General features: G+C 34.9%; 1 long non-coding RNA gene across 1 annotated transcript in view; it reads left to right on the forward strand.

The window, feature by feature from the left end:
• LOC138713506 (uncharacterized) overlaps positions 1-17,623 on the forward strand; it is a 334,865-nt gene extending 317,242 nt beyond the window's left edge. The window contains exons 3-4 of the long non-coding RNA XR_011335879.1: positions 10,179-10,271; positions 17,482-17,623. This is a non-coding gene — a long non-coding RNA (uncharacterized lncRNA). The remainder of the gene's footprint in view (positions 1-10,178; positions 10,272-17,481) is intronic.
• The last annotated feature ends 309 nt before the right edge of the window (positions 17,624-17,932 follow it).

Genomic DNA, 17,932 nt, shown 5'->3' on the forward strand with positions numbered 1-17,932 from the left:
TTGGATTACCACAGGTATTGTTAAATCAATACGATCTAGGGATAAGTTAGCTAAGCAAGTTAAACGAGACCCACAAAACAATGTTTTATTAAATTACTACAAAAAATATAGAAATATTCTCACTAATGTAATAAGAAATCAGAGAATCAAATATTATTCTGAAAAATTTAACAAAAATAAAAATAATCCAAAGCAATTTTGGAAGACCATAAACGAAGCTACTGACACCCAATGTAATAAAAATAGTATATTAAAGACAATTATAAGTCGAAATGGAATAACAATTGAAAACAAGGAAACTATCGCAAATGAATTTAACGATCATTTTACTAATGTAAGTCATGACATCGTATCTAATATAAAAAAGAAAGTATTTGGTACTCATCACTATAAGCTTTATAATAAAAGTATATCATCTATGTTTATGTTTCCTGTAAACGAATGTGAAATCATTAATATTGTAAACAGTTTAAAAAATAATGTGTCTCCTGGTATTGATGGTATTACAACAAATACCCTGAAACTTATTATCGAAGCTATTTCTAAACCACTAGCCTTTATATTTAATTTGTGCATATCTCAAGGTGTATTTCCCTCAGCCCTAAAACATGCTGTGGTGATACCAATTCACAAGTCTGGTGACAAAAATAATCTTAATAATTACAGACCCATTTCACTATTACCTAGTCTCTCTAAGGTATTTGAAAAATGTATAAAAACACGGTTAATAACATTTTTAGAAAAAAATAAACTACTAAATGATAATCAATTTGGTTTCAGAAAAAATTTGTGCACTGATGATGCTATTATGGCAGTTACCTAAAAAATAATTCAAGAATTAGATGTAGGAAATAAATGTCTAGGAATTTTTCTAGACTTACAAAAAGCTTTCGATACGGTCAATCACAGTATACTTTTGAATAAAATGGATAGATTAGGAATTAATGGAATTGCTTTAAAATTATTTAAATCTTACTTAAGTAACAGAACTCAAGCAACTAAAATAAATGATCACCTTAGTAAATCACGTAACATTGACATAGGTGTACCTCAGGGGACGATTTTAGGTCCTGTTTTGTTTTTAATATATATCAACGATTTACTTAAAATTGACATTGAGAAATATTCTGGTACTCTGTATTCTTATGCTGATGATACTGTGGTTATATTTAGCGGTTCGAGTTGGAATGAAACTTATCAAAATTCTAACAGTGGTATTAATATTATTAAAGAATGGCTGGATGCTCACTTACTTTCTTTGAACGTTTCTAAAACAAAATTAATACCATTTTCATTAACATCACATGGCCTTGAGCAACTAGAAATAAATAATAATATAAGTATAACTATACATGATTGTAACCTACCTACTTGCTCATGTAACGCTTTGAGTATATCCTCACAAGTTAAATATTTAGGCATTATTATTGACCAACATTTAAAATGGGACAAGCATATCTCCTTTCTGTGTAACAGATTGCGTAAAACAATCCACAAATTTTCCATTCTACGCTCTTATTTACCTGTTTATGTTCTGCGTACTGTGTACTTAGCTCTGTTTCAATCAATAATTCAGTATGGTATTTTAGGTTGGGGAGGAATGGCAAAATCGACTCTCCGTCCTTTAAATCTGCTCCAAAAAAGAATTATCAAAATTTGTCTATATAAACCTTTTGATTACCCAACAAAATTAATTTTTCAGGAATTTGGCGTATCAAATCTAGAACAAATTTATAAACAAAAATTGCTGATTTACTTCCATAAAAACCACAATAAATTTAAATTTGATCCTCATGAATACCAGACGAGACAAAACTACAGTTTCTTTCTAAATACTCCCAAATGCCACACAACTGCTGGATTAAAACACAGCAGAAATTTTGGACCCAAAATATATAATACATTAATTAGAGCTTACCCTGAGCTAAGTACACTTAACACACATAGATTTAAGAAACAAATCAGATTAATTATTTAATTGTTTAAGCTAATTGAGTTAAAAATTGTTACTCTAATATTCATGTACTTCTTTATTTTCTATTTGTATATAGACATATTACATGCTGTATGTATTTTACCATTTATTAATGTGATTGTGCTCAATGAACTCTCGTAATTTTGTGATATATTTTGTATAACTGATCTGAACTGCGCCCGAGCACGAGCTTCTGCTCTTTCGGGCTGCAATGCCTAATGTAGCTCAAGTGTATAGTATTAATAAATATTATTATTATTATTATTATATACAGTTGTGGGTATCGCTGGTATAAACCCTATAAGAAATGAATCTCTACTTAATCACTTTAAAAGTATACGGTTCCAGAAAAATATTCCTCTTACATTAACGAACTTCAACAATAACACAACAGATTTTTATACCATTAAGTACGAGGAAAATTCGTACCGGCACCGGGAATCGAACCCAGGACCTCTCAGCTGTACGCGCTGAGTGCTCTCTAACCAACTGAGCTATGCCGGGACCCGATTCACGACGCCGGCCGAACTCCTCTCGTAGTATCGTGTTACGGCCTTACTGCCTGCACTTGAGACGATACACGTCATATATGTACAGGAGCGCATATTACATGACTTTATGGCCATATTCAACAACAGTTTCTTTAAACTGTTAACATCATATATGTATCAAATATGGATGAGGTCTCGCCCACCTCATTATATTTTGCTCGACTAGTATGACTAGTCAGTTTGTTTTTATACCATTAAGTACGAGAAAAATTCGTACCGGCACCGGGAATCGAACCCAGGACCTCTCAGCTGTGCGCGCTGAGTGCTCTCTAACCAGCTGAGCTATGCCGGGACCCGATTCACGACGCCGGCCGAACTCCTCTCGTAGTATCGCGTTACGGCCTTACTGCCTGCACTTGAGACGATACACGTCATATATGTACAGGAGCGCATATTACATGACTTTATGGCCATATTCAACAACAGTTTCTTTAAACTGTTAACATCATATATGTATCAAATATGGATGAGGTCTCGCCCACCTCATTATATTTTGCTCGACTAGTATGACTAGTCAGTTTGTTTTTATACCATTAAGTACGAGAAAAATTCGTACCGGCACCGGGAATCGAACCCAGGACCTCTCAGCTGTGCGCGCTGAGTGCTCTCTAACCAACTGAGCTATGCCGGGACCCGATTCACGACGCCGGCCGAACTCCTCTCGTAGTATCGCGTTACGGCCTTACTGCCTGCACTTGAGACGATACACGTCATATATGTACAGGAGCGCATATTACGTGACTTTATGGCCATATTCAACAACCATATATGGCCATAAAGTCATGTAATATGCGCTCCTGTACATATATGACGTGTATCGTCTCAAGTGCAGGCAGTAAGGCCGTAACACGATACTACGAGAGGAGTTCGGCCGGCGTCGTGAATCGGGTCCCGGCATAGCTCAGTTGGTTAGAGAGCACTCAGAGCGCACAGCTGAGAGGTCCTGGGTTCGATTCCCGGTGCCGGTACGAATTTTTCTCGTACTTAATGGTATAAAATCAAACTGACTAGTCATACTAGTCGAGAAAAATATAATGAGGTGGGCGAGACCTCATTCATATTTGATAAACACAACAGATGTTATTACTTATGATGATCTCACTGAAGTATATAAACGCTCGAAAAACGTATAAGCTTCAGCTGAAGTTGGTTTAAATATAGAGCTTTTTAAATGCTCTGGAGAAGAATTTACTTATAGATTTTTATACTTCTTGAACAATACTTGGGCAGGATGAAAACTCCCAGGAAGTTGGCAAAAGTCTATTATGATAACCATATATAAGAAGGGAAACAGAAAACAATGTGGAAGTTATAGAGGCATAAGCCTTCTCAATTCAGGTTATAAAATCTATACAACCATAATCAAAAATAAATTATCACATCTTTATGAAAACAAAATCACTCAAGAACAAAATGGATTCCGAACACGAGAATCATAGCTATTTTACTATGAAGAGTTTAATAGGAAAGCATAGACAGTTTAATATCGAAACAAACTTGGCATCTATTGATTTCGTAAAAGCATTCCATAAAGTTAACAGAAATAAACTTTTAGAGATTTTATGCCATGATAACGTACGAAATCCAATCATTGTTTCCATTTATAATTAATGTGAACAAAATGAAATTGCCATAAGAACTGAACGCGGAACTACTAGCTGGACTTCAATAAACCAAGGTGTTAGACAGGGGTGAGGTCTTTCCCCTCTCCTATTTATCATATAAATATGAACCATATTTTTTACATTTGGAGGCAAAGTCATCATGCCAGAATTCAAATTAATCGAAACACGCTTCTCGACAGGTTACCGTACATTACTATTTGCCGACGATCAGGTTCTCATCACTAAAACAGATGATCTACAAAAATCCGTTTATAATCTAGAAATAATCGTTTCAGATTTCAACATGGAAATCTCAAGAAAGAAAACAAAAATCATGGTATTTTTAGGAAAAGAACCAATTTCAATTAAAATTATGATAAATAATAAACTAATTGAACCTGTCAATTTTGATTTAACTATTTAGGCTATAATTTATCTTATGTTACTGACGAAGGTGTAGCAAGCAAAATATCTAAATTTATAAAAGCAACTGGAGTAATCAACACCTTCTTCAAACCCTCCCAAGTTCAAAAACATACGAGGCTAAAAGTCTATAAAAGATTTGCTCGACTCGTTGTGATTTACGACAGTGAAACATGGACAATCAGAAAAGCTGATGAGAAAAGGCTAACAGTAGCTGAAATGAGGTTTATGAGATGGACAGCAGGAATGTACATAGGACAGATAGAAATGATCGGGACGAAATTGAAATACAAACTGCTGAGCCATTTATAACCGAACCCACGCTTTCAGAAGTCGAAATTGCGATAGACAATCTGAAAAAGCAAAAGGTATCGATCAAATTCCAGCAGAATTAATACAAGAGGGTGGAAGTGCATTATATAGCGAAATTTATAAACTTGTACTTGCTATTTGGAAAAAGGAAATTGTACCACAACAATGGAAGGAGTCCATAATCGTACCTATTTTTAAGAAGGGGGACAAAACCAACTGTGGTAACTTTCGAGGAATATCACTTTTGTTGACGTCGTACAAAATTTTGTCCAATATTCTTTTGAGAAGATTAACTCCGTACGTAGATGAAATTATTGGGGATCATCAGTGCGGTTTTCGGCGTAATAGATCGACTATTGATCAGATTTTTTGTATTCGACAGATAATGGAGAAAAAATGGGAGTATAAGGGTACAGTACATCAGTTATTCATAGATTTCAAAAAGGCATATGACTCAGGTAAGGGGGAAGTATTATATGATATTCTTATTGAATTTGGTATTCCCAAGAAACTAGTTCGATTAATTAAAATGTGTCTCAGTGAAACATATAGCAGAAACCGTATAGGTCAGTTTCTATCTGATGCTTTTCCAATTCACTGCGGGCTAAAGCAGGGAGTTACACTATCACCTTTACTTTTTAACTTCGCTCTAGAATATGCCATTAGGAAAGTTCAGGATAACAGGCAGAGTTTGGAGTTGAACGGGTTACATCAGCTTCTTGTCTATGCAGATGACGTGAATATGTTAGGAGAAAATCCACAAACGATTAGGGAAAACACGGAAATTTTACTTGAAGCAAGTAAAGCGATCGGTTTGGAAGTAAATCCCGAAAAGACAAAGTATATGATTATGTCTCATGACCAGAATATTGTACGAAATGGAAATATAAAAATTGGAGATTTATCCTTCGAAGAGGTGGAAAAATTCAAATATCTTGGAGCAACAGTAACAAATATAAATGACACTCGGGAGGAAATTAAACGCAGAATAAATATGGGAAATGCGTGTTATTCGGTTGAGAAGCTTTTATCATCCAGTCTGCTATCCAAAAATCTGAAAGTTAGAATTTATAAAACAGTTATATTACCGGTTGTTCTGTATGGTTGTGAAACTTGGACTCTCACTCTGAGAGAGGAACATAGGTTAAGGGTGTTTGAGAATAAGGTGCTTAGGAAAATATTTGGGGCTAAGCGAGATGAAGTTACAGGAGAATGGAGAAAGTTACACAACACAGAACTGCACGCATTGTATTCTTCACCTGACATAATTAGGAACATTAAATCCAGACGTTTGCGATGGGCAGGGCATGTAGCACGTATGGGCGAATCCAGAAATGCATATAGATTGTTAGTTGGGAGACCGGAGGGAAAAAGACCTTTAGGGAGGCCGAGACGTAGATGGGAGGATAATATTAAAATGGATTTGAGGGAGGTGGGGTGTGATGATAGAGACTGGATTAATCTTGCACAGGATAGGGACCGATGGCGGGCTTATGTGAGGGCGGCAATGAACCTTCGGGTTCCTTAAAAGCCATTTTTAAGTAAGTAAGTAGCAATGAAATTCCTGCTGAACAGTATGCAGATCAGTTTTACATAATGGCAAATCAGAATTGCACTGCATAGAGTTAGTCCATACTAGCACTTCTGATATAAAACGAGATTCATTAACTCCCATAGTGGCTGATATGCAGGAATGGCGACAGGCAAGGGATATTTCTTTGCACTTGTTGCTTGGATGGTGATATTAATATAGAGTCGTTTAGGGACATCTCGACATGCTAAGGTGAAATGTTAATTTTGGGACAAATTTATGGAAATTTTATTATAAATATTTCCCTTACTATGTATGGATATATTTTCCGTACATTTTTACGTCTGGTACCAATGTGATCATTTTATATGTCTGTATTTAAAAGATACAAATCGATGTCGAAGTGTCAACTTCTCCCATAATGGGGGGGGGATTACGACATAGTATGACAAACATAGGAAACACTTTAAAACCCAACATTTACAACACAAATTTTGCTCCTGTAATAGTAAACCATACAGTTATTGGCCACTTTATAGTGATTAGCCGACTGAAATTAATTTATGAATTTTCCACTTATTTGTAAACGAATTTCTTGCTTTTTATGCTCTGTAGCAGCATTTGTTATCTTGTTTGTGGTTACATTTCGTTTTTCTTCCGAAAGATACCGACACTAGTAGCAATGATGAATTGTATATCTTAGTGTGCAGATTTTCTTGAATTTCGAGGCACGTCTTAAGATTTTGTCAAGCAACAGACTTTCCTTAAAATAAATTTTTCGTCATTAAAAGTGTCACAAGCACTTGTATTATATAGAAACATGTTCATCAATGATAGTAAATGTTATTTTACTTATTATTCTCTTAAAACAGAATGGCATCGTGCATGAAAATGATGTGAAATGTACATAATTTCAGTGTAATATGCACTGGCCAATTATTGTACGAATTTAATGCAGGTGCAGAAAATATTGTTCAAGATGCTTAAGCAACACAAAAAGCCATATGACAGGTAATGGAGAAAGCCATTAATGAATTGCAGATTAACGGTCTTGCTGTGCATACTTCAGCGAAGTTGTACGGCATTCCTTGAACTACTCCTCAGTTTCAATTTAAAAAAAATCCTGGGTGTAATTTCAGATGGATATTGGATTATGTTTAAAACTTCTTCCAAGGAAGAATTGAGATTTGAAGATCAGATGGTTGGGTGAAAGTACATAGGCCTGTTTTACATTGCACATAATTGAGACAAAAGTATTGTTTTCTAAATGAAAATGAAAATTAATTGGATTTTAACTTTTCAGGCTTCTTTACATGTCATCCCATGTCTGTTAAAAGGAAATATGAATCAGTTATATCAGCCAGCTCTTCTGTCAGTGAGAAGGACATAAGGGGATGGTTTAGTGAAATATTGCAGGATAACAAGCAGAATTTTTAACCGCGATGAGACAATATTCAATTCTGTCTTATCACAAGAAAAGCTCTTGCAAATCAAGATGACAAAATTGTTTGCTATAGAACGAAATGCTTCAAAGGATAATTTAACAGTAATGTAACACATTCTCTGTAAATGGCCTTACATGTAACTGTATCAGAGAATCTCTGAAAAAGTTACGTTATCAGTTGGGAAGAATGGGTATTGAAAGAAGCGATAATTTGTGGATCATTGCCGAAGTTCTTTTTAAATATATTTCAAATGTTTTCCTTCAATTTCTTTTGGAACACGGCATCAAGTTTCCTGGAATGTTACTTGTTGATAGCCACAAAACTCGCCTAACCTTTCAATTATATCAGCTGTGTTCCGAAAGGAAAATTAAGCTAATCTGCCTCTACATGGACCAATCACGTGTTTTACAGCCAGCTGATGTGGCTCTCCTCCATCCTCTGACAGTTCGCTGGAAGAAAGCTGTCAGGCAATGATAAAGCAAAACACACTGGGGAATTAATCACTGAAGTAAATTTTGCAGCAGTTTCGAAAGAAGCATTAGATACTGGTACTGGCATTAGGACTGACATATTGGTTAATGGGTTCCACGTGTGCAGATCCAAATACGATTGATTACACAAAATGCTTGGGCTCATCGAAAGTTGAACAAGAAAACCTAACGGAAACAGGACGATTGATTATGAAGAATTTGCCAGTATAGTTGGGAAAGAAGTATTAGATACACAGTATCTAAGACGGACACATTGGTTAATGGATTACGCGCATGTCGATTCTACATTTAAAATGTAATTCAATTGTAACTTGTTGGTTTACTTGTGTTTTCAGACTATTTTCTTGCATGGCCAATGACTCTCTCAAGTACTGGCCAATAACTATATAAAGTGGCCAATAATTATGTTATTTACAAAGTAGGCCTATTTTTAAATCATAGAAAACATAAATAAATATAACCTTGTGTTCACCAAGTGGTATGGTATTTGAAAGAGTATATTTCAATTAAATAAATACAATAAATAAAGTGAAAATTATATTTTCTTTCTGCACTTTATTCGTGTTCAAAGACAAAAATTCCTTAAGTGGCCAATAACTATATGGTTTACTCTACCTAAATATTTTATAATATTCTTACTCGCGTTGGTCACATGTGAATTGTTCATCAGTGGCATTTTCCATACATGCCTCGGGAAATATTTTTTGGCATTTTTCAATACACTAAAACCAAAGTTTTATAATACTGCCACCGTAGTAATACTCACTATACGCGGCACTATAATTTTCTTTTATTATTCAGATTGTTTGATGAACAAGCTTCCTCTCCATACTCGTCGAGCTTTAAATGACTTCCATTTGTGGGAAAATCTAACTTACTTTTGCTATGTAGCTTCCTATTGCTTTAAGACGTTAATAGTTTGAGTCTTGCAGTTATCTCTTTTACCATTATATGAAGTGTTAGCAGCAGAAGTGGCAACAGTTCTTCAAAAGAAGTAACAGTAGGTGAGGAATTGAGTAAGCCTAAATTTCCTTGCGCAGATAGTGTCTGTGGTATTCTTGGGGGAGTGTTAATGTCTTCTTCAACGCGAATTTCACATAAATTTTCTGCTAGAACCAGATCGTATTCAAACATGTTTTCCTGCAGTACGTCAGGATGTCAATTCTCTTACATCATTAATTGTTAATCCATGCAGCCTTTAGAATCAAGGCGAAGGGTATGCCGAGCTAATTGAGCTTTCATGTTTGTATAGAGAGTTGTGACTTCCTATTTGTTCGATATCAATGAACATTAAGATGTAAAGTATATATATATATATATATATATATATATATATATATATATAATTTATGCATTACGAATATCACGCACTTCCAGTGAATTTTTTTTTTTTTTTTACATTGGAGAATTTAATTGAAGTGAATTTATTATGGCAGGCAGAGTAACTAACTCATGCCCCCATGTTCATATTGCTACCTATGCACTTCATTAGAACCAGGTACCCAGCTTCGAAGCCGTTAGCCCTGTCAGTGAAAGTACAATAAACTGAAGATGATATCTATTGTTTCATGACCGAAAACGAAAGTGTAAATCACATTTGTTGTGTTTATTGCTTTCTGTGAACGTAAAACACAAGTTGAAGCTACGAGATTCACTCACACAGAGATTACAAACACAGTCAACACAGATGTTATATACAGTAGTTCGAACTTTTTTCACTAGGAACAGTGCTCACAATGGCTACTTTTCTAAATGTGTCGATATCTTCCAAAATAACCCTACTCATAATTTGTAGCTCTCATAAGGTTACTTTCATTGACTACACAGGTCGTTTGTCATGTTTCAGACCACTCCATCCTGGAGAGAAAGATTTGATGGTTAGGGCTCGTGTACCAGAATCTACTAATATGGACTACTTTGTGCGTCAGACATTAGCACGGTAAGTGTGTCTTAATTGACAGCAACTCTGTTGTGTTAAATAGGATGATTCTTGTAAGAAATTCGGGGAAAATTTTGTGTTGTTTTGGTAAAGGGAGATAAGTCGTAAAAATAAGTTTGAAGATAAATGAAAATTAAACTTGGAAACCTTATTGCAAATAATTTTCTACTCAAATAAATCACTTCTACTGCTAGTATTCTTTTGATTTTTGCACACTCACTTGTATAATTTGACTTTTGTGTTCATCTGGGGAACAAAATTCCATCTGCACAAAAAATGACTTATCCCTCTTTACCCGAAACCACAGAATTATGATTTTTAATTTCTCTTCACAATAATAATTTCAATTGTAATTTACATTGTTTCACTACACTAATGAAGGAGAAGATCTATCATTTTGTAATTTTATATTAAAATATTGCGATAATGCGTTGTGTTTTTGTTTCGCATGTTATAATTCCGTGATTCCAAGGCGCAAGTTGTCATATCAATTTTTGGCGAAAACGATATTTTGTAATATGTTTTGCATCCTAAATGTATCTTTATTGTAACAAAAGATGATATGCATTGGCCTATATGTGGTATTTTCCTCTCTAACCCATTGTTTTGTAACTGATTATTATGGTTTTATATAGTCGTTCAAATCTTAAAAGCATAGGTCCTGAAAAACTGCAATAAATGGTATATCACATTTTGTCTTGAAGCCACACATTCATCGGAAATACTATATGTTGCTGTCGAATGAAAATTAAAAGTTGATTTGCACTATTCTTTCTATAGTTTGAGTTACGCCTTATTTTGGTAGGTACCCTTGGTGGAACACAAACCCACAATCTCTGATATCCAGTATATGCAGAACCCATGTATGTTTAACAATTGAGGAGCGTTTTTGCTAAATTCGATAGATGCAAAATTTTGCGAAAATGCGTTACATATCACACTCCCATGATGTTTAGCTTCTGTATCACTTCATGCAGTTAGATTTTGCGTAACTCTGTTCATCCGTGCGTAGAGGATGATTAGAAATATCTCCTTCCCACAACGTAAACTGTGTAAGTTATACAATAAAACTCGTTTTCTGAGAAAAGTAGTTTTGTGCATCTATCGAGTTTAGCAAAAACGCTCCTCAATTTAAGATGTATACATTACTGAGTTGCTGCATTATACTTTAGCAAATACCATACACTATTTAAAACTAAGTGTCATTTTCACCAATGCCGATAAATTAATTAATAAAACTCGATTAATAACATGGTCTTGGGTAACATTCAACTCTGTAGTCACCACCCTTTTTATCGTCTTAATTTTGTAAAACGTAAATTTTGTTCCAATTCACTTCGATCCTTAAAATTCTCACTTTGGAACCAACACTGTCTGTTTGGTATTGCTCGAAAGAAGAACATATTGGAAGAAAAACTCACTAGCACCATATGAGTTCTTCATTATAGTAAAAGTAAAAATAACTGAATATGAGTATCTGACGGTGTAGTTGATTATAAAAATAGTTTTACTGCCGTAAAGTATGATCCGCGTTGATGAAAGAAGAAGAAAAAAGGCTTAAAATGATAGACAGACAGACAGACAGACAGACAGACAGACAGACAGACAGACAGACAGATAGATAGATAGATAGATAGATAGATAGATAGATAGATAGATAGATAGATAGATAGATAGATAGATAGGTAGGTAGGTAGGTAGGTAGGTAGGTAGGTAGGTAGGTAGGTAGGTAGGTAGGTAGGTAGGTAGATAGATAGATAGATAGATAGATAGATAGATAGATAGATAGATAGATAGATAGATAGATAGATAGATAGATAGATAGATAGATTAGATAGATAGATAGATTAGATTAGATTAGATTAGATTAGATTAGATTAGATTAGATTAGATTAGATTAGATTAGATTAGATTAGATTAGATTAGATTAGATTAGATTAGATAGATAGATAGATAGATAGATAGATAGATAGATAGATAGATAGATAGATAGATAGATAGATAGATAGATAGATAGATAGATAGATAGATAGATAGATAGATAGATAGATAGATAGATAGATAGATAGGCAGGCAGGCAGGCAGGCAGGCAGGCAGACAGACAGACAGACAGACAGACAGACAGATAGATAGATAGATAGATAGATAGATAGATATATTGAGTAATATTATACATACAAATGTTATGTTATTATAATTTTCTCTTAAATCCAATGCACGGGTTTTCTGGCCGTACCGGTACATACTTTGTACCTAAAACAAGCCCTACTTTGTAGGTTTCACCAACGTCACCTATAGTTAGATCCCTCCACTTTCCAAAAGAACACACAGATTAAAATAAAAATGGCACAAACAAAACACATTATATAATATATCCTAACCTAAAGAGGCATAAAAGTGTATAATTTAGTAACCCTTCGTCAGTTCGCATCACAGACTTCAACAGCTGAAGTTCTAATCTGTCTCGCCTTCAAGAGGAACAATAGTCTTTTGTTCCCATTCTCTATTCCCCATGAGGTCAAGACATGCAAGCGAACTCCTACTCTGACTTAGTATCGAGGGTAGTAGATATTATTTTCTGGACATGTTCCAATTCGACACACTGTAATAAAATGTCCATGAATTCTTTTCTCCGCACAGTGGACAAAGGCACTCTCCTTCTTCGTTGACAACTTTATTACCCTTCCATGCTCCCAATCTTGGCCACACTGAACCTGTTCTGCTGTCTTTGTTACAAGAATTTATGTAGTCACAGTTCCCCCAGTTAAGCATGAGATCTGATTCTAAATGTAGTGAGGACTTTTCCGAACATTGGAGCTCAATCTCTTGCCTCTCGATATCAATTAAACGCATCTTCACATTACGCCATATATACAATTTAACAACGACTGGAAGCATGGAATAGCTTATTCGGGAGATGAATGCCAAATAACGCACTATTCCGAGTTCGTACAACACATTTCTCGCTTAACCATGGAATTTTAACAGGACTTTATACCGTGTTCGTACAACTGGCCCTTAATGCTCTGTCGCATCAATGAAGCTTTGAATATGTTTATTTCGTCCCAATTCTACGTCAACGTCGAATATATATATATATATATATATATATATATATATATATATATATATATATATATATATATATATATATATATTCTTCATCTGCCTGACAAGTGTTAGGCCACAAGGCCTGTTACGGTCTCACATAAAATTTTCACGCAGTCTCTTAGCAGGACGACCCACAGATCTTTGGCCATGAGGTACATAATTATAAATTGCCTTTGGGAGTCTACTATTACTCATTCTTTCCAAATGATGTTTCCAATTAGATTGATGTTGAACAATGCAATCTAAAACTGGTTGAGTTTTTAGTTCCTTTAAAATTTCACAATTTATTTTCAGATCCCATTTAGTATAGCCCGCTGTTCTTCGGATGAATCGCATTTCACAAGCCGTTATTCTGCTTTTATCTGCTTTCCTCAGTGTCCATGCTTTGCTGCCATAGCTGAGCATCGGTCGTGCCAATGTGTTGTAGAGACGCATGCGGGTGTGTTTCTGAAGCAAGAATGGTTTCGTCACAATATTTATAATGCCCATAGCTCTTGTATATTTATTAATTTTCTACGATATGTCCAATTCTTCAAAAATGAAAAGATTGTAACCTAAATATGGGAAACTATTACATCTTTCTAATATTTTATTATCGAGACAAATTTTACTTTGTATTGGGTATTTTCCACAGAATGCCATAATTTTTATTTTATCTGTTGAAATTTCCATATTGTATGTGACTGTTACTTGCTGCAAATTATATATTTACCTTTGGAGATCGTCTTCTGATAATGCTAATAATACCAAATCACCTGCAAAGAGAATTTAATCCAATTTAAGGTGTCTGTTAATTTGTATGTATCCATGGCGAGTTTGCTTCCACTCTTTAATTATTCAGTTCATATGAATAATAAAGAGAACGGGTGATAATCCACATCCTTGTCTTACACCAGTATTGATGGGTGTCCAAGATGATAGCTTACCATCTTGTTTAATTGCTATTTTATTTTGGTTATATATGTTATGAATATTGTGGATAAACTGTTGTGGAACATTGTCGTCTACTGAAATTTGTAATAACCTTGATCTGCCTACTTTATCAAAGGCTTTCTTGAAATCCACGAAAGCCATATGTGTCTCAATATTAAATTCTTTGTGTTTTTCTAATAATAGTTTCATTGTAAAATATCCTTCTGCGCATGACGTTCCTTTACGAAATCTCATTTGTTCCTCTCCAATGAGATTGTCATAAAATTTTGATAATTTGTTTTTATTATATTGGCATAGTTTTTGTAGCCTGAATTCAATAAACTGATCCCACGATAATTTTATATATATGCCTATATGCTACTTGTGGACATTCTTGCGAAATTGTTGCCGATATACAGGTGGACTCCCTTCAAGACTCGCTGCACGAACAATTTCGAGAAGAATAAGTACTCAGTGCGTATGAGAATGCGTAGCAATTCTTTTTGATTACGATATTGAGAAGGCTGTTCGCTCTTTGTAGCGCCTGTTCAGTTTGATTAGCATTTTCGTGTAATTTACTGGATCAGTCCTGGAAATGGAAAGTGATGTAATTTTAACTAGGCCTGTGCTTTTCTGATGTGTACAACAAATACAGAAAGGCGAGAGTAACTTAATATTATTCCAATATTCATGTTGAACAGTGTAACGTACACAAATTTACAATATGAATAACACTGGGCAATTCTGCAAAGCATAGTCAAATGGCAATCATGTCAAAAGATGCCCATAGGCGCGAGCGCGCGCTTTAGAGCTCAAGAGAGCCCGAGTGCTTTACAGCGAAAAGGAAAGAGACTGACGAATAAGGTAGTATATGCCGCTAGGTCGAGCTATATACAGGGATGGGCAGCACTGATTCAATGGATAAAGGGAAGAGAACTTATTAAAACTGTACCCATGTTAATTATTAGATTTGTCTGAGAAGTATAAGTGCATTATTAGAATGTAAGTTTTAATTTTAATGCTCATTTTTCACAAGTTTGCTCTTTTATTCAAAAGGAATATTTTCTCGACTTTCTTTTACGTAAAAGTGAAATTTTCAGATATGTTTATTTAGTAGCCTTACAGGTGCTGAAACAGTGTTTTCGTAAATCTAATATATCGTAAATACGTATTACTGAAGATAGTGTACTGACAATTTTGAAAATATTCGTATGGAAAATGTTTGTAAAGAAACGAATAAAATTAACAATGCAACTACTGTTACATCATAAATAAAAGATATGTGCCCATGTGTTGTAAAAACATCAGCTCTATAGCTTCAGCAAATTTCGAGAAAATAATTTAATATTGTGGTGGTAGGAATTTGCTCACCAATATCACCTAAAAACCATAATGAGATAAGAGTCTACTTATGTACTGTTAGTACATTTAATACATATAGGTACCTAGGTAACTTTGCTGTACACTATAATATTGTTTTGATTAGTTTATTTATTACTTTTATAAGTCTAAGGATACCATCAATATCAATTCCAACTTATCATGCTATACTCAGTCTTTTTCTTCGGGATATCACTCTTTTATGAATAGCCCTAAAATAATTTAAAAAGAAATCGTATCAAATGTTTTACGTAATTGTTTTTGTCGGCGCTTTCGTCAAGTTCGCGATTGTGCGATCGCTTCAAATGGTCTAACAAATTCGAAGTTCCACCACCCTTAGAGTAAATTCGCCCACAAAGTTTACAGCGTACGACTTTATTATTACCTTCAACTGAATTAAAGATTTTCCATGCGTCGATTTGGTGCCATTTTATTCCACTCACAAACTACCGTTAATCCGTACGCGTCAGTCGTCCTTGAGTTAACTGTCGCTTCGCTCCGAACCACCGCATCCCTCCGTATATCCCCTGTTCCACCTACGATAGTACCGGAGATCACCGGTGGAGAGCTTTATTCGTAATCTCCAATTTCTCCGCGGTAGTAGTCACTACGGTGAGCAGCACTAAAATATCATATTTTTTCTGATATCACAGACAAAGCAAGATAGGTTATAAACTCGTTTCAATTCAACAAGAACCAGTATAGTTTATGCTTACTTTTATTTTGCATTTATTTGCATTTTTCGTCTTTTATTGTTTACTAATCATTTTTTTAGGAAATGTTTTACTTTTTGTTGCATTATGCTCTTTCTATCTTTTGAACGGAATATTTTTTTACGGTGTAATCGTAGTCTAGATTCCAGAATCTACTGCAGATTGTGTCATGCAGGAATTTGTCTTATGGTTGCATCAACCTTAACTACTGACCTTGTGTGTAACGTGCTTGCTCCCATTCAACGTAACAGTACAAATACTGCAGCCGCAGTGCTCGCAGTCAGCATACTGTATCTTACAAGTGATGGCACTATAGATAGAGAAAGTGTTGCTTCTATAGCAGTTTCTCAAGGCTTGCTGTCTGATCCTCAAATTCATAATATGAATTATGTCAATGGTAACTTTTCAATTTTGGCAACAATAATAACATGGTTAGAGAAATGAGACGAGAGCATTCATTCCGCTGTCAAAAATATTAAAAGTTTCGAAGATTATTTGCAACAGTGAGTAGAAAAATTGGACAAGAAGTAAGAGAGAAAATGGAAAAAAGTATTGGAAAATAACATTGGATATCAGTCATGTCTAAAGCCGAGAAAGATGTGCAAGGTGAAACACTGACTTCAGTGTTTTTGATGGAGATTTTTCACCAGCGGGCCTTGGTCACTTCACGTATGTGCCCATGACGTCAGTTGAAGAAGAGAAGAACTTTTCAATACACAGGAATGTCTTTCAAGACAGCCGGCGATCCTTCAAACCTGAGATCCTACCAATCATTTTGATGTCGTATTTTTACAATTTTAAGGCCATTTTATAAGTCCTGTGATTTCTAGGTCATCAACTTCCGAGCCCTAATTACAAATAATAAATTGTAAAATACTGTATATACCCTCCACCGCAATGCATTGACTTGTAAGTCAAGTAAATAAACATTTATTATTTATACAGACTTAACCACTGGTTACGTGTGGATTTTAAAATGTTCAATAACACATAGTAATGCGAACAAAGTAAAATGTTTGAGGAAAGCAAATTTAAAAGTGTGTAATTTAGTTATATGTTGTTCAATGTTATATTAGGTTTGCACTGCTTAACAGGTTCGGTGCAGACCAATAGCCTAACTAACATCCGGAGGGCTGTTGAGACGAACACCAATTACTGGCATACATTCCTAGATGAAGGAGATGAAGACGACACAGATGATATTCCCAATTTGGATGAGTTAGCTTCTATTAACAGTAAGTCAACTATATCCACCGTAAACATTCAGTTACGGCTAATAATAGCACGTTCAGGGCAAAATTTTAATATTTGTATTTCAAATTTGCAAGTTCTTGGTCACATACGAGTAAACGAGGTAATGACGACATTATGTGAGTGTAAGGAATAATAAAGACAAAGACGGGAAGGAACTGGCCATCCTAACCCATTATCTCCTGGCTTAGTTGCCTCATGAGTGGTATCTTATTGGTGTCACTTATGAGTTGAGACCTGTCTTTTCCGGTAGTTGACTAAACAACAACAGTATTGAGAATTTATACAGAGTGT

Source organism: Periplaneta americana, chromosome 14 (assembly GCF_040183065.1).
Source record: "Periplaneta americana isolate PAMFEO1 chromosome 14, P.americana_PAMFEO1_priV1, whole genome shotgun sequence".
Classification (NCBI taxonomy): Eukaryota; Metazoa; Arthropoda; class Insecta; order Blattodea; family Blattidae; genus Periplaneta; species Periplaneta americana.